Source organism: Lactuca serriola, chromosome 4, assembly GCF_051521515.1.
Source record: "Lactuca serriola cultivar US96UC23 chromosome 4, Lser_US96UC23_V15, whole genome shotgun sequence".
Classification (NCBI taxonomy): domain Eukaryota; kingdom Viridiplantae; phylum Streptophyta; class Magnoliopsida; order Asterales; family Asteraceae; genus Lactuca; species Lactuca serriola.
In genome coordinates this window covers 112,823,980-112,838,824 of record NC_136411.1, presented here as the reverse complement: position 1 = coordinate 112,838,824, position 14,845 = coordinate 112,823,980, and the positions used below count along the sequence as shown (strand labels likewise).

At 39.6% G+C, this 14,845-nt stretch overlaps 1 non-coding gene across 1 annotated transcript; it reads right to left on the bottom strand.

Annotated features, from left to right (window-relative positions):
- Window positions 1-14,492: 14,492 nt before the first annotated feature.
- On the bottom strand, window positions 14,493-14,595 carry LOC145103362 (U6 spliceosomal RNA). Its single transcript, XR_013706456.1, has one exon. It is a non-coding gene; the product is annotated as a U6 spliceosomal RNA (small nuclear RNA).
- Between the last annotated feature and the right edge of the window lie 250 nt (window positions 14,596-14,845).

Genomic DNA, 14,845 nt, shown 5'->3' with positions numbered 1-14,845 from the left:
AGTCCATCCATGAAATAGAAAAGTTTGTCCTTCTCCTGCATGTCGGGTAACTCTAGCATCAAGCTCGTGAACTCGACTATATAGTCTCGGATGGATCCCGTATGCTTTAGCCCACGAAGTTTCTTCATCGCTATGTCTTCAGCATTGTGTGGGCAGAATCGTCTCTTGAGTTGCCTCTTGAATTCTTCCCATGTGTCTATGGTATATAATCCTTTTTCAATATCACCATGCTTCCTTCGCCACCATAGAGCTGCACTCTCGCATAGATAAAGTACGGCTGTATCTACCTTCGTCTTGTCGTCCTTCACTTGACTAGCATTGAAGTAGCATTCCATCGACCAAAAGAATTCGTCAAGTTCTTTGGGGTCGCGTTTACCTCCATACTTCAATGGTCTGGGTTCTTCTGTGTGCGGAAATGTTCTTGCAATAGTCCCTCCAGTGATTGCTGCCTTGCACAGGTTTACTTCGGCTTGTAATGCGTCTACCTTCTCACGGAACTCACTCCGCAGAGTGTTAATAAGGCCAAGGACTTCTTCCTTGATGACACCGATGGTCTCCTTCAATCCATCGCTCGTGTCACTTATCTCGGCAACGAACTGATCGACGGTATCCTTCCATTCAAGGATCTCACCGACGTTAATCTCTGTCCTTGTAAGCTTGTTCTCTAAGCTTGCCAAGGCATCTATCGATTTGTCCCTCTTCCTGGACTTTCTTCCTTTCTCTTCGACAACAGGGGGCACGTTTGCGACTTCACTACTTCCTGCTTCTGTAGTCATCATCTCTTGCTTGTACGAACTCCAGCTCTGATACCACGTGTCACGGGATGACTCTTTTAGACTAGTCGATACCGTGTGCCACTTAGTGCTTCTCCGACTAAGTCAGGCTAACTTCGACGATCTAGATGTACTAACGAACTTAGGAAGCAAGAATTACGACAAGGGACACTTCAAGAAAGCTTCTATTATATAACTCAACTTCTTTACAAGGCAACTTCTTGATGGTTTGGACAAATGAGTCCTCCCCCTATTTATAGGAACCTTACACCTCCTCAAATGGAAGTTTCTAGGTCCCGATCATTCATGACTAATCTAGACTCTTCCTATTATATACATGGATTTTACAAGACTCTAGAATGTTATAAACTTGTATACGATGCTCTAGAAATCTCTAAGTCTTCCCGTCATTATCCAAATCGTTCTTGTATGATCTAGCGTGTTCTAGATCCTTCCAAAGTCTTCCGGTTCATTCTAGTTTCGTCTAGTGCCTTCTTCATTTATTCCGGATCGTTCTCCTTTATTCCACGGACATCTGTAATATTCTAGCACCTTCCAGGGTCTCGTAGAGCATTCTTGATCTATCCGAAGATTTCTCGAGGATACTTGATCGTTCCAGAGTTCTCTAGACGTCCGTGGAATTTTCCAGAAACTTGGTCCGTGACATACTGCTGCAAATCTACCTCCAGGAATCGAAGACATAAAGTTAATAAAAACTGCAAAAAGGGTGGTGGAGGCTGCAACATCATGTTGGGGGATATTCGTTAATTGGTGGTGTTGGAGGTGTGTAAAAAAGATGTGGTCTCAACTCAAAAGCGAGCACTGCACACTAGCTATCGCACAGATCTACACTGCTCTTACTTGTCTTGAATGTCTTGATTGTTGTTGTGATCTGTGTTATTTGTGCAGCGCCCTATGATAATTCTGTTAGAAAGTTTTGGCTATAATTTATGTCCATTGGATCACCATGAATGTTGCAAGTTTTATTAAATATCGGTATTCATGTTAGTTAACAAGAAAAGTTAAACAAAAATGAAAAAAAAAAAAAAAAAAAAACATATAACATGCCTTACAGATTGAAGCTTTTGCTTCTATTATCCAAAAAATCATCAATGAACTGCGTTCTATTCCTTTCACTTTGATCTTCTTATTTTTAGGTTAAATTTTTTTGTTCATCTTCTTTTCTTTCTGCAGGTATTTGCTAAAGGAATGGAGAAAGTAAGACATCGTAAACTTATCAATAAAAGTACATTGCTATTTCATACATTTAAATATTTTGCTTGCTTTTTTGTTTGTAATATTAGATGAGTAAGTGGATTTTACTGACTTGATTTCGAAGGTGAAGATGGCTGATTTTTTTTTCTATCGCATAAACATCTATGCGTTCTTTTAGTGTTCTATGTATATGCAACCATTTTGGTCAGTCTTCATTCCACATGCGAAAGCATACCCACAAACAACCAAAACAAATTATCAATAATCATGTGTGTTCCGTAAATTTGTTTGTTCCGAACCCCGCGGAGCGGGGTTTCCCACCTAGTTTATATTATTTATATATAGAGCTATTTTAAGCCCAAACTCCAATTAAAATGTTAAGGATTAAAACATACACATTATTCTCTTTTGCATACCACATGTTGAACGCTCAAATATATTTTATTAAAAAGATTTGACAGAATGAAATTGCGCGTATCTTTTTAGATTTTTATGTTTATAATGAATTCAAATGGTTTATTCCTATTTTCTATCATAATTTTATAGCTTAGTGATAGGTTTAAATCTAAAAAGAACATGTAGCATGGATAATATTATACATACTTTTTAAATATAACAAAGAAACACAATGTACTAATCAATTAAAATAAATGAGAGATCTAACAGATGGATAAAGTAGTCCTTTAGTGTAATTTAAGAATACAAGCTGTAGCATGGATAATATTATATATACTTTTAAATATAACAGAGAAGCATAGTGTACTAATCAATTAAATAAACTGGGAGATCTAACAGATACATAAAGTTTTTATTTATTTATTTATTTATTTATTTATTTTCTTTTTGCGGAAATACATATGAATGATATATGGTAATTAAGGTTTGTAAATCAACCGAACAAAATACGTACAATGGCTTGTTCAAGTTCGTTTTTTAAGTTAGCTAAATAAACGAACAAACACGAATAAGTTTTCTTACTTATGCTCATTCGTTTAACAGATTATATTGTTCATATTCACTTGTTTATGTTCGTGAACATGCTAAACGAACAAAGATAAACAAATACAACTTAATATATATGAATTTAAACGAAGATATAATAAAGTAATGTAATAAAAAAATTGTATATATATAAACATAAATAAACTTAAACAAATATTCACATACATAAATGAACGAACAAGAAAATTGTTCATGTTTGTTCATTTAACTAAAAAAACAAGAATTTTAGTTTGTGTTCGTTCATTTATTAAATAAACAAATAAAAACAAACTTTTTGCAGAACGATCCATTAAAGGTTCGATTCGTTTATTTCCCTAAATTTATAATGTCTTGTTTTCAACCAAGACATTTTCTTTCTCCCAGAAAGAAAATCTAGGCTAGTCTAAAATTCCTTCATGTTATATTCCAAGTGGAAACCAATCAAAAAGCTTTTGGATCATATATATATATATATATATATATATATATATATATATATATATATATATAGGGTCCGTATCGGGTAGAAATCCAAAAATTTGTAGGAACTGCGATAACTATTATCCACCAATCATTTCGTCAATGTCACAAACCTCAAACACATTTACTTGGTCGTGACGTGTTCGCACGCGATGTACGTGCATGGAACGTAATACGGACTCGAGGGAATAATCATGTGTGATGCACGTCCATAGAACGTCATTTAAATCGGTTTTTCTTTTCTTTTTCATTTAGTTTGGTTTGTTTTTCGTTTTTTCTGTTATATTTTTTGTTTATTCATTGAAACAAAATGAATTTTTTTTAAATAGATATATGTTCGGTTTTAATGTTTTTAATTTTTTTTTTTTGTTTTTTTCATTTTTAAAATTTTTTCATTTATAGTTTTTTTTAAATGTCTTTACTACACACCTGAAGATAGTAGGGATTTTTTGGATGTTTTTTTAAACTAAATATCGATTTGAGTTTTTAATGTTTAACAATTGTAAAATTTTAAATAAGAAAAATACTAAGGATCATAATATTTCCTTCATACTTTTCTTAAATCATAATATTTTTGGATCATAAAATTTTGAATCATAACGATATTATGCATCATACATTTTTTGATCATATTAATTTGGATCATAATATATTGAATTAAATAAAGTTTTTGTTCAATACAACATTTGGATCATTATATTTTTTGAATTATTTAATTTTAAATAATAAAAAATATAATAATCAAGGATCGTTAAATATTTGAATCAAAATATTTTTAGATCATAACAAGTTAAGGATCATAAACATATTGAATTATAATATTTTGAATAGTGTCTATTTGGATCATATTATGTTCAACATTTTTTTAAAAAACTTTTAATCTTTTAAAATCAAGTTTGGTATCTAAAACACCTTATTTTTTAAAAATTCTTTTTACAAAGTCATTAGAATAGTGAGTAGAAGTATTCTTAAATTCTAATAAGGGCACAATAGTCTTTTTAGGTAATACATGAAGCAAGCGCAACAAAAATAGATACTAGGGACCATCCGAGTTAAAAAAAATAAGTTAGCGATCAAACACATAAATGCCCCCAAACCATAGGGACCATTCATGTAATTTACTTTTACTTTTCGTTTTGTTCATATTTGGCTAACTATTTTTTTTTGTAGACATCTAGGTAACAAACTTGTTGAAAGTGTTCACATATGATTATTATGATCGGATGTAACTTGCTACAACAAGTAATAATGGTCATATGTGAACACTTCCAAAAAAGTTTGTTACCTAGATGTGTACAAAACAAAATAGTTACCCAGATGTGAACAAACTAAAAAGTTAATTACTTTAACAAGTCATATTCCCTATGAGTTAGCTTGTAACATCCCAGGTCCAGGTATATCTTGTAACCCTTGATCTTTGAGCACTTGTCCATTTAAGCCCTTCATTGAGAAAAGGTGGTGAATGAGTACGTGGGGTGTATAAGAGAGTACGCTCAGCGTACTCATAAGCGTGCATTTGACGCCGAAGCCACCTAGTACGTTGGGCGTACCAAAGGGTACGCTAGGCGTACTAGGCCCAGAGTGAAAACCCTAATTTAGGGTGAGTCCCCTAAATAAAGGATATGATGGCCTCATTTCTGGCTAGGTGTGCCCTAACCCTCGTTTTAGAGCTTGTGAGTTCATTTCTGAGCCTTTGAGAGTTCTTGTGTGTTCTTGAAGAGAAGAGAAAGCTTTCGAGTAAAAGGAGTGGGAGTCCAAGCTCTTGGATCTGAGCATATCTGAGTTGGGAGCTTCATATAGAGGTATAAAGCTTCAAACTTTACCACTCTTTTGTTATGAGCATCATAGTAAAGTATTTTAGGGTTGTATCCTAAAAAGGTGGAGACTTTGTGAGATCTTGAGCTCCAGCGACTAGAACCAACCCCCTTTGAGTGTATTAGTGGTGTAATGTCATAAAAATCCAATCTTGGTTGTTGGAATCAATCCATGCATGAGTTATGAGCTTCTTGAGACAAAAGAGTGAATATTTTCTTTGTTTGTGACCATATCAGCCATGCAAAGGCTTAAAGTCACTAACTTCATGGGTTAAGAGCTATTAGGGAGTCTAGATCTTTAATATGACCCAAGGTCAGAAATGGTTAAGACCAAACGAGTGAGAAGGGTGAAATTGGAGCGTACACCGGGTGTAATTCCAATACGCGCATCATAGGGGTCGCGCATCCCCGATGCCTGCATGGCAGCCGAGTACGCCCAACGTAGAGAGCTGGTACGCGCAGCGTACTCCCTGCCGTTGACTTTTGGTTAACTTTTAGGGTTTGGTTAATTTGTGGACATTTATGGCCATTGAGCGGTAAAATGGTCTTTTGCCCTTCTATGAGTTAGTGTAGCCTCTTGAGAGCCGTGATTAATTAGGGATAATTGTCGTGTATGTTAGGCGGAGGCTAGACTGGTGATTTGAGTTCGAGATTTGTTGATTTCTTGCAAGGTGAGTCTTCTCACTATACTTACCATGAGTGGTATTGTGTGATTGAGATGTTTATTGTGCTATCTGTGTATTTGATATTCTGCATTATGTTTTTGTGATTTATGTTGAGTATTGTTATTATAAGTTTACTAAGTTGAGACCGGAGGGTCCCGCTGAGACACATAGACCGGAGGGTCTTATTGAGTTATAGCCAATAGTGGCTATTGATCTGTGTGTGGTATTTTGGAGAACTCACTAAGCTTCGTGCTTACCATGTTATGTGTTATGTGTTTCAGGTAGTTTCGATGATTGCAGGAAGGCCCCGACTTGATTGTACACACACTCGCATTGGAGACATGTTTTGGAGGATCCTGGATTTTGTAATAAACAACTTTTGATATAAAATGTGTTAGTGTTGATACTTCAGACTTTTGGGAAATGTGACATGTGTTTATTTTGTTTGAAAATGAAAGAAAATTTGTTATGAAAATTTTCGGTGTTACAAGTTGGTATCAGAGCCTTGGTTTGAGGGATTCGGATGCACCTTCAGGTGTGTTTGGACTCAAACTGAGGATTTGAGAAAAATTCCCAAAAGAAACGATTTTCTAAAACGAGAAAGAGTTTTAAAAGAAAAGGATTTGGAGCGGTGTGTACAATCAGCCAGAGCCCGAACATTGATTTCCCAAAATATCCTTACTTTTGCGTTATGAGATATTTATGAAATATTTTGTTAGAATTGCATGATATAAAGTAGGCCTAGTATTTCATATTCTAGGGCTAGAGTTGCCTGATTTGTGATGCCTTAGCCTAGGAGATGCTTTTGATCAATGTTATCTGCTATTTGCTATGAGTATGTGTCGAGTTCTGAGTCGGGAGATGATATAGGGGAGAGATACCTAGACGAGATTGAGAGGGGTTTTCTGAGAGAGTAGTCTGTGATTTGTGAGATATAGAGAATTTGTGAATTAGAATCCTAGGAGGAGGACTTGGGGTGACTACAGGCTTGGTATGGAAGGTAGTATTGGACCCGTACTACTGAAAGCACCAGATCTGCAGGCAGCCTAAGTAAGACGCTAAGGAACAAGTATGGGCGAGTGATCGAGTGTGAGTATACTCGATCAAGTCTCTGATGATTTTGTGTTGTGTTTCAGAGACATCATGGTAGCTACACGCCACACCCCAGAGAGCAACGGAGTTAGTGATGACGAGATTTGCAGGATGATTCATGACAAGGTGGCCACAACCATTCGGGAGGCTATTCCGGAGATGTTTGGGTCTATTAAGACCACTCTGATCGATATATTTGATGAGCGATATGTTGCTGCTTCAGAGGCGGCTGATGCTACAGCCAAGCCACAGGAGGGTGACTCGTTGTTGTATCGGGAGTTTAGCAACACGAAGCCACCAGAGTTTGATGAGACTCAGGATCTGATTGCTGTGATGAGATGGATCTCTGACATCGAGGGATGTTTCTATACTTGTTCATGTCCAACACATTTGAGGGTGCGGTTCGTGCTGAACCAGCTTCACCTGGGAGCGAAGGACTGGTGGAAGTTCGTGACATCTGGGTTTACTCCTGCAAAGCATACTGCAGTGTCTTGGGAGAGGTTTGTTGGGATGTTTCAAGATGAGTATGTTCCCCTGGTAGAGAGGGAATGTTTGGCCCAGGAGTTTCTATCTCTTAGACAGAAGACAAAGTCAGTGACTGAGATTACTCGGATGTTTCACAAGAGGGCGTTGTTCTGCTCTAAGCATGTGTCGACTGAGCAGGCACACATGAGTCGGTATTTGAGCATTCTGAGGAGGGATATTCGAGAGTTCATGGAGAACTCGTCTTATCGGACATATGATGAGCTTCAGGCAATTTCCAGGAGGAGGGAGATCGAGTTGGAGACTCAGGCCAGGAAGGATGCGGAGTCTCAGGGGAGAGACCGCGCGACCAGTGCAGTCACAACCAATAGCTAAGCAGGCTAAGCCCACTGATTTGAGGTCAAGAAGCCAGAAGGGTCGTGCTTGTGGCAAGTACGGAAAGAGTAATGAGGGTTTTTGCCGGACAGGGATTTGCTACAAGTGTGGCAAGGAAGGGCATATGGAGAAGGATTGCCCCAAGGGATTTGCAGTCTGCTTTCACTGCAACCAGACCGTCCATCGGAAGGCCGAGTGTCCTCAGCTTGTTCAGGGATCAGCCTAGGGTTCCACTCCTATTGCTTTGCGGACCACTGATGTTCGGCCAGTGAAGGTCGAGGTTCCGAGAGCTCGTGGGAGAGCTTTTCAGCTGACAGCGGAGGAGGTCCGCGCAGCACCTGATGTCGTGGCTAGTATGTATTTCTTTATTGTTTATTTTGAGATTTATTGTGCTTATTCTGTGCTATATTTAGGTACATTTCTTGTGAGTTCTATACTAGATTTGGTGTTATTTGATTCGGGTGCGAGTCGATCCTTCGTGTCTTTAGCTTTTAGTCGTCACATCAGTATCCAACGTGAGGCGTTTAGTCGACCTCTGAGGGTTTCTATAGTTGATGAGCATGCGGTTTTTACTACTGATGTATTCTGAGGATGTGTGCTGGAGATTTTGGTGTCGAGTTTCCAATTGACCTAGTACCGATCGCGATGGGTGATGTCTGTGTCATTGTGGGCATGGATTGGTTGAGCCGTTTTGGAGCAATGATCGACTACGAGCGGCTGTTGGTGACTACACGAGACCCTAGTGGGGGAGTGCTTACAGTGTATGGTGAGGGTACCAGATCTGGGTCAGCCTTCTACTCTGTCGCCAGGGCGAGACAGAGTTCGCAGTAGGGTTGTATGGGTTTCTTAGCATACGTGATGGATACGCGGATTGTTTTAGAGAGGCATAATTCTATTTCCGAGGTTCCGATAGTGTGCGAGTTTCCTGATGTTTTTCCTGAGGAGTTGTTGGGTGTGCCTCCGGAGAGGTAAGTGGAGTTTCGAATTGATTTGGTTCCGGGAGCGGCGCCTATCGCCAAGGCACCTTATCGCCTTGCGCCACCAGAGATGCAGGAGTTATCCTTACAGCTTCAGGAGCTGCTGGGGAAGGGATTCATTCGACCGAGTAGCTCGCCGTGGGGAGCGGCGATCCTTTTTGTCAAGAAAAATGATGGTTCGCACCGGATGTGTATTGATTACCGGGAGTTGAACAAGCTAACGGTCAAGAACCGTTATCCACTTCCGAGGATCGATGATTTATTTGATCAGCTGTAGGGGCATCTTGGTTCTCCAAGATTGATTTGAGATCTGGATGTCACCAGATGAGAGTATGCAAAGAGGATATTCAGAAGACAGCCTTTAGAACTCGTTATGGGCATTATGAGTTTGTGGTGATGCCTTTCGGGCTCATCAACGCACCGACAGCGTTCATGGATTTCATGAACCGGGTGTGCAGGCCTATGTTGGATCGGTCGGTGATCATGTTCATCGATGACATCTTGGTGTATTCAAGGTCTAGAGAACAACATGATGAGCATCTGCGAGAGGTTCTTGGGGTATTGACGTTGTAGAGGTTGTATGTCAAATTCTCCAAGTGTGATTTCTGGTTACGAGAGGTCCAGTTCCTGGGGCATCTCGTTAATCAGAATGGGATATTGGTCGATCCAGACAAGATTGAGGCGGTTATGCGATGGGAGGTGCCGAGGTCCCCATCCGAGATTAGGAGTTTTCTGGGATTGGCTGGCTACTATCGGAGATTTATAAGATATTTTTCCAAGATTGCAATTCCTCTTACCAGATTGACCGGAAGGGTGTTACTTTTGTTTGGGGGACTGAGTAGCAGACATCATTTGAGACTCTTCGCCAGAGATTGCGCGAAGCTCCAGTGTTAGCACTTCCAGAGGGAGTGGAGGACTTCGTAGTCTATTGCGATGCGTCCATTTCGGGGATGGGTGCAGTGTTGATGTAGAGAGGCCATGTGATAGCATATGCGTCGAGGCAGTTGAAGCCTCATGAGACTAGGTATCCTACCCATGATTTGGAGTTTAGGGGTAGTAGTGTTCGCCCTCAAGATTTGGCGCCACTATCTTTATGGTGTCTGGTGTACCATTTACACGGACCATAAGAGCCTGAAGTATCTGATGGATCAGCCCAATCTGAATATGAGATAGAGGATATGGTTGGATGTAGTGAAAGACTACGACTGTGAGATCTTATATCACCCAGGCAAGGCTAATGTTGTAGCCGATGCCTTGAGTCGTAGGGCCGAGAGCGCTCCGATCCGGGATTTATGTATGAGAATGACGGTGATGACTCCAGTTTTGGATACCATCCAAGAGGCTCAGGTGGAGGCTATGAGGCTGGAAAACCGCAAGAGAGAGTGAGTGATTGGGCAGGTGTCCGAGTTTGTGACGGCCAGTCGTGGGCTTATGACCTTCCACAGGTGGATTTGGGTGCCCTATACAGGTGGAGCTCGTCGTATATTGATGGAGGAGGCGCATAGATCGAGATTCTCGATCCACCCAGGGGCCACAAAGATGTATTTGGACCTAAAAAGAGATTATTGGAGGCCCTATATGAAGAGAGACGTGACATGGGTTGTAGAGAGGTGCTTGACCTGTCGTCGGGTTAATGCGAAGCACTAGCGACATGGTCCTTTACAGCCTCTTGAGATCCCCCGGTGGAAATGGGAATAGATTTCTATGGACTTTATCACCAAGTTACCAAGGAATACGTGTGGGGTTTACGCGATATGGGTGATTGTGGATCGGCTGACGAAGAGTGCTCACTTCCTTGCTATTAGTGAGAGTTTTTCTATGGAGAGATTGGCCGAGATTTATGTGAAAGAGGTGGTAGCTCGGCCAGGAGTACCGACCTCGATAGTGTCAGATTGAGATGTGCGCTTTACTTCCAGGTTCTGGAAGAAATTTCATGAGGATTTGGATACCCGGTTGCATTTCAGTACCGCATACCATCCGCAGACAGACGGGCAGAATGAGCGGACGATTCAGAAGCTTGAGGACATGTTGCGAGCATGTGTGATGGACTTTGGGGGGGGGGGTGGGACACTCATTTGCCTTTGGCTGAGTTTTCTTACAACAATAGCCACCATTCCAGCATCGGTATGCCCCCCTTTGAGCTTCTGTATGGGAGGAAGTGTCGAACTCCCATTTGTTGGGGAGAGGTGGGGCAGAGAGTGATGGGTGGCACAAAGATAGTGCTGAAGATGACTGAGCAGATTCAGCAAGTCAGATAGAGGTTACAGACGGCCCAGAGTCGCCAAAAGAGTTATGCAGACAGGTGACGATCCGAGCTAGAGTTTCGGGTTGGGAATTTTTTTCATCCTAAGGCTATCCCCTTGGAAAGGGGTGATTCGCTTTAGGAAGCGGAGTAAGTTGGGGACCTGATACATCGGTCCTTTCAGAGTGATCGCTAGAGTGGGAAGGGTAGCATATAGGTTGGAGCTACCTGTGGAATTGAGACAGATTCATAACACTTTCCACGTGTCCCAGTTAAGGAAGTGTGTAGCCGATGAGACGACAATGGTACCCCTAGAGGATATTCAGGTGAATGCGAGCCTGAATTACATTGAGAGGCCAATCGTGATTTTGGATCGAAAGGTGAAGGTTCTGAGAAACAAAGAAGTGCCCCTAGTTCGAGTTCAGTGGTAGCATCGGAGAGGGCCCGAGACAACTTGGGAGCCGAAGTTTGAGATGCGGGAGCAACATCCAGAGTTAATTGTTGAGCATGACTTTGAGGGTGAATTCTGATCCTAGTGGGGGAGAATTGTAACATCCAAGGTCCAGGTATATCTTGTAACCCTTGATCTTTGAGCACTTGTCCATTTAAGCCATTTATTGAGAAAAGCTGGTAAATGAGTACGCAGGGGCGTACAAGAGAGTATGCTCAGCGTACTCATAAGAGTGCATTTGACACGGAAGCCACCTAGTATGTTGGGCGTACCGGAGGGTACGCTGGGCGTACTAGGCCCATAGTGAAAACCCTAATTTAGGGTGAGTCCCCTAAATAAAGGATATGATGGCCTCATTTCTGGCCACCATTCTCAGACAACAAACCCTAAGTGTGCCCTAACCCTCATTTTAGAGCTTGTGAGTTCATTTCTGAGCCTTTGAGATTTCTTGTGTGTTCTTGAAGAGAAGAGAAAGCTTTCGAGTAAAAGGAGTGGGAGTCCAAGCTCTTGGATCTGAGCATATCTGAGTTGGGAGCTTCATATAGAGGTATAAAGCTTCAAACTTTACCACTCTTTTGTTATGAGCATCATAGTAGAGTATTTTAGGGTTGTATCCTAAAAAGGTGGAGACTTTGTGAGATCTTGAGCTCCAGCGACTAGAACCAACCCCCTTTGAGTGTATTAGTGGTGTAATGTCATAAAAATCCAATCTTGGTTGTTGGAATCAATCCATGCATGAGTTATGAGCTTCTTGAGACAAAAGAGTGAATATTTTCTGTGTTTGTGACCATATCAACCATGCAAAGGCTTAAAGTCATTGACTTCATGGGTTAAGAACTATTAGGGAGTCTAGATCTGTAATATGAGCCAAGGTCTTAACTGGTTAAGACCAAACGAGTGAGAAGGGTGAAATTGGAGCGTACGTCGGGCATAATTCCAGTACGTGCAACATAGGGGTCGCGCATCCCCGATGCCTGCATGGCAGCCGAGTACGCCCAACGTAGAGAGTTGGTACGCGTAGTGTACTCCCTGCTGTTGACTTTTGGTTGACTTTTAGGGTTTGGTCAATTTGTGGACATTTATAGCCATTAAGGGGTAAAATGGTCTTTTGCCCTTCTGTGAGTTAGTGTAGCCTCTTGAGAGCCATGCTTAATTAGGGATAATTGTTGTGTATGTTAGGCGGAGGCTAGACCAGTGATTTGAGTTCGAGATTTGCTGATTTCTTGCAAGGTGAGTCTTCTCACTATACTTACCATGAGTGGTATCTTTGTGTGATTGAGATGTTTATTGTGCTATCTGTGTCTTTGATATTCTGCATTATGTTTTTGTGATTTATGCTGAGTATTGTTATTATAAGTTTACTGAGTTGAGACCGGAGGGTCCCACTGAGACACATAGACCAGAGGGTGTTATTGAGATATAGCCTAGAGTGGCTATTGAGTTGTGTATGGTATTTTGGGGAACTTACTAAGCTTCGTGCTTACCTTGTTATGTGTTATGTGTTTCAGGTACTTCCGATGATCTCTGGAAGGCCCCGGCTTGATTGTACACACACTCGCATTAGAGACATGTTTTGGAGGATCCTGGATTTTGTAATAAACAATTTTTGATATAAAATGTGTTAATGTTGATACTTGAGATTTTTGGGAAATATGACATGTGTTTATTGTGTTTGAAAATGAAAGAAAAATTATTTTGAAAATTTTCGGTTTTACATATCTTACACATTAAAGTTATGTTTTTGGTCTCTTACATAATTTTTTTGTAGTTTTTGTTTTTGTTAATTGCAAACAAGTTCTCTGTCACAACGTGCAAGTTAGCTTAAATACCGGTTTTAATATTTATTATGAAGTTCATTTGTTCACAATAATTTTTTTTATAATACACAATAATTTATGTTTTAAAGTATTACAAAATTTATATAAAACAAACATGTTATTCTTTTATATGTATATGACATAAAACTATTATGAACGCAAAATTTGTATAAAACAAACATGTTATTCTTTTATGGGATAATGAGTTAGGAGGGTAATAAGGTTTTCAGTTTGTCCGTATTAGGTCACTAAAGTTTTTTTTGTACGTATTAGACCAATATGGTTGCTATTACCGTTTAGAAATAGTCATTTTTACCGGTTAAAAACGGTAAAAAAGACTATTTCTAAACGGTAATAACAACCATTTTTGTCTAATACACACAAAAAAACCTCAGAGACATAATACTAACAAATTGGAAACCTAATTACACTCCTAAGTCGTGAACCCTAATTATTTAGAAAACATGCTTACTAATCAATGTGACTGGCTTGTTTGACTGAAAATAGTTATTTCCATTTAAACTTATCTCACAACCCTTCCAGAACTTCTAAGTCCAAAAACTCATATGATTGATGATCTTCATTACATAAATATGCAACATTTTATCAAGAACTTCTTTTTTGTCATTTAGATGTTTACATGAACACATCCATATGTACAAATACAATATCACTTTGATACCTCCCATCAATGTCTACATTTGATAACGAATGGAAATGTAAAACCAACAGGGACTTGCATAGGATGCCTATTATCAATTATTTTATAAAAAGCAAAACCACAACATGAACTAAGAAACTGAAGTTGCAAAATTAATAAAAAATCAGCACATAAACAAACACATACAAACTATATACAACACATAAACGGAAGTTTATAAAGCATGAAACTTAATGACAGAAAAAGTAAAAAACTTAAAGGAGACTTTATAAAAAGAAAGATCACCCTTACTTGCCACAAATGGTTGAAGACATCAACAAGAAAATCAATCTGACAATGGAATCCACATGTTGTCTGATCATGACTTCAATAGATGAACTACCGAAATGTAAGAATTGCAATTGAACTCTATTTGCATTTGAAAATGGAATTCGGGTTCAAGAGAAGACGAAGAAGGGTTTTAAAAAAAAATTTGGACCATTTCTTGATTTGTGTGTGTCATCTTTACGCAGAGGCCATGCTAATCTTCTTTGTATCGTTCCAATTTTATCGAATGTCCCCAAAGGGACAACCATAGATGAAGAGCTTCGTCATATAGAGGAGTAGCATGTTATATGGGACGACGCGAGTTCTAAACAAACTGATAATATATTCTCAATGTCTTTAAATTTAGGGTTAATGACTTAGGAGGGTAATTAGGTTTCCAGTTTGTCCGTATTAGGTCACTAAGGTTTTTTTTTTATGCGTATTAGACCAATATTTTTGTTATTACCGTTTACAAATAGTCATTGTTACCGGTTAAAACCGGTAAAAGGATTA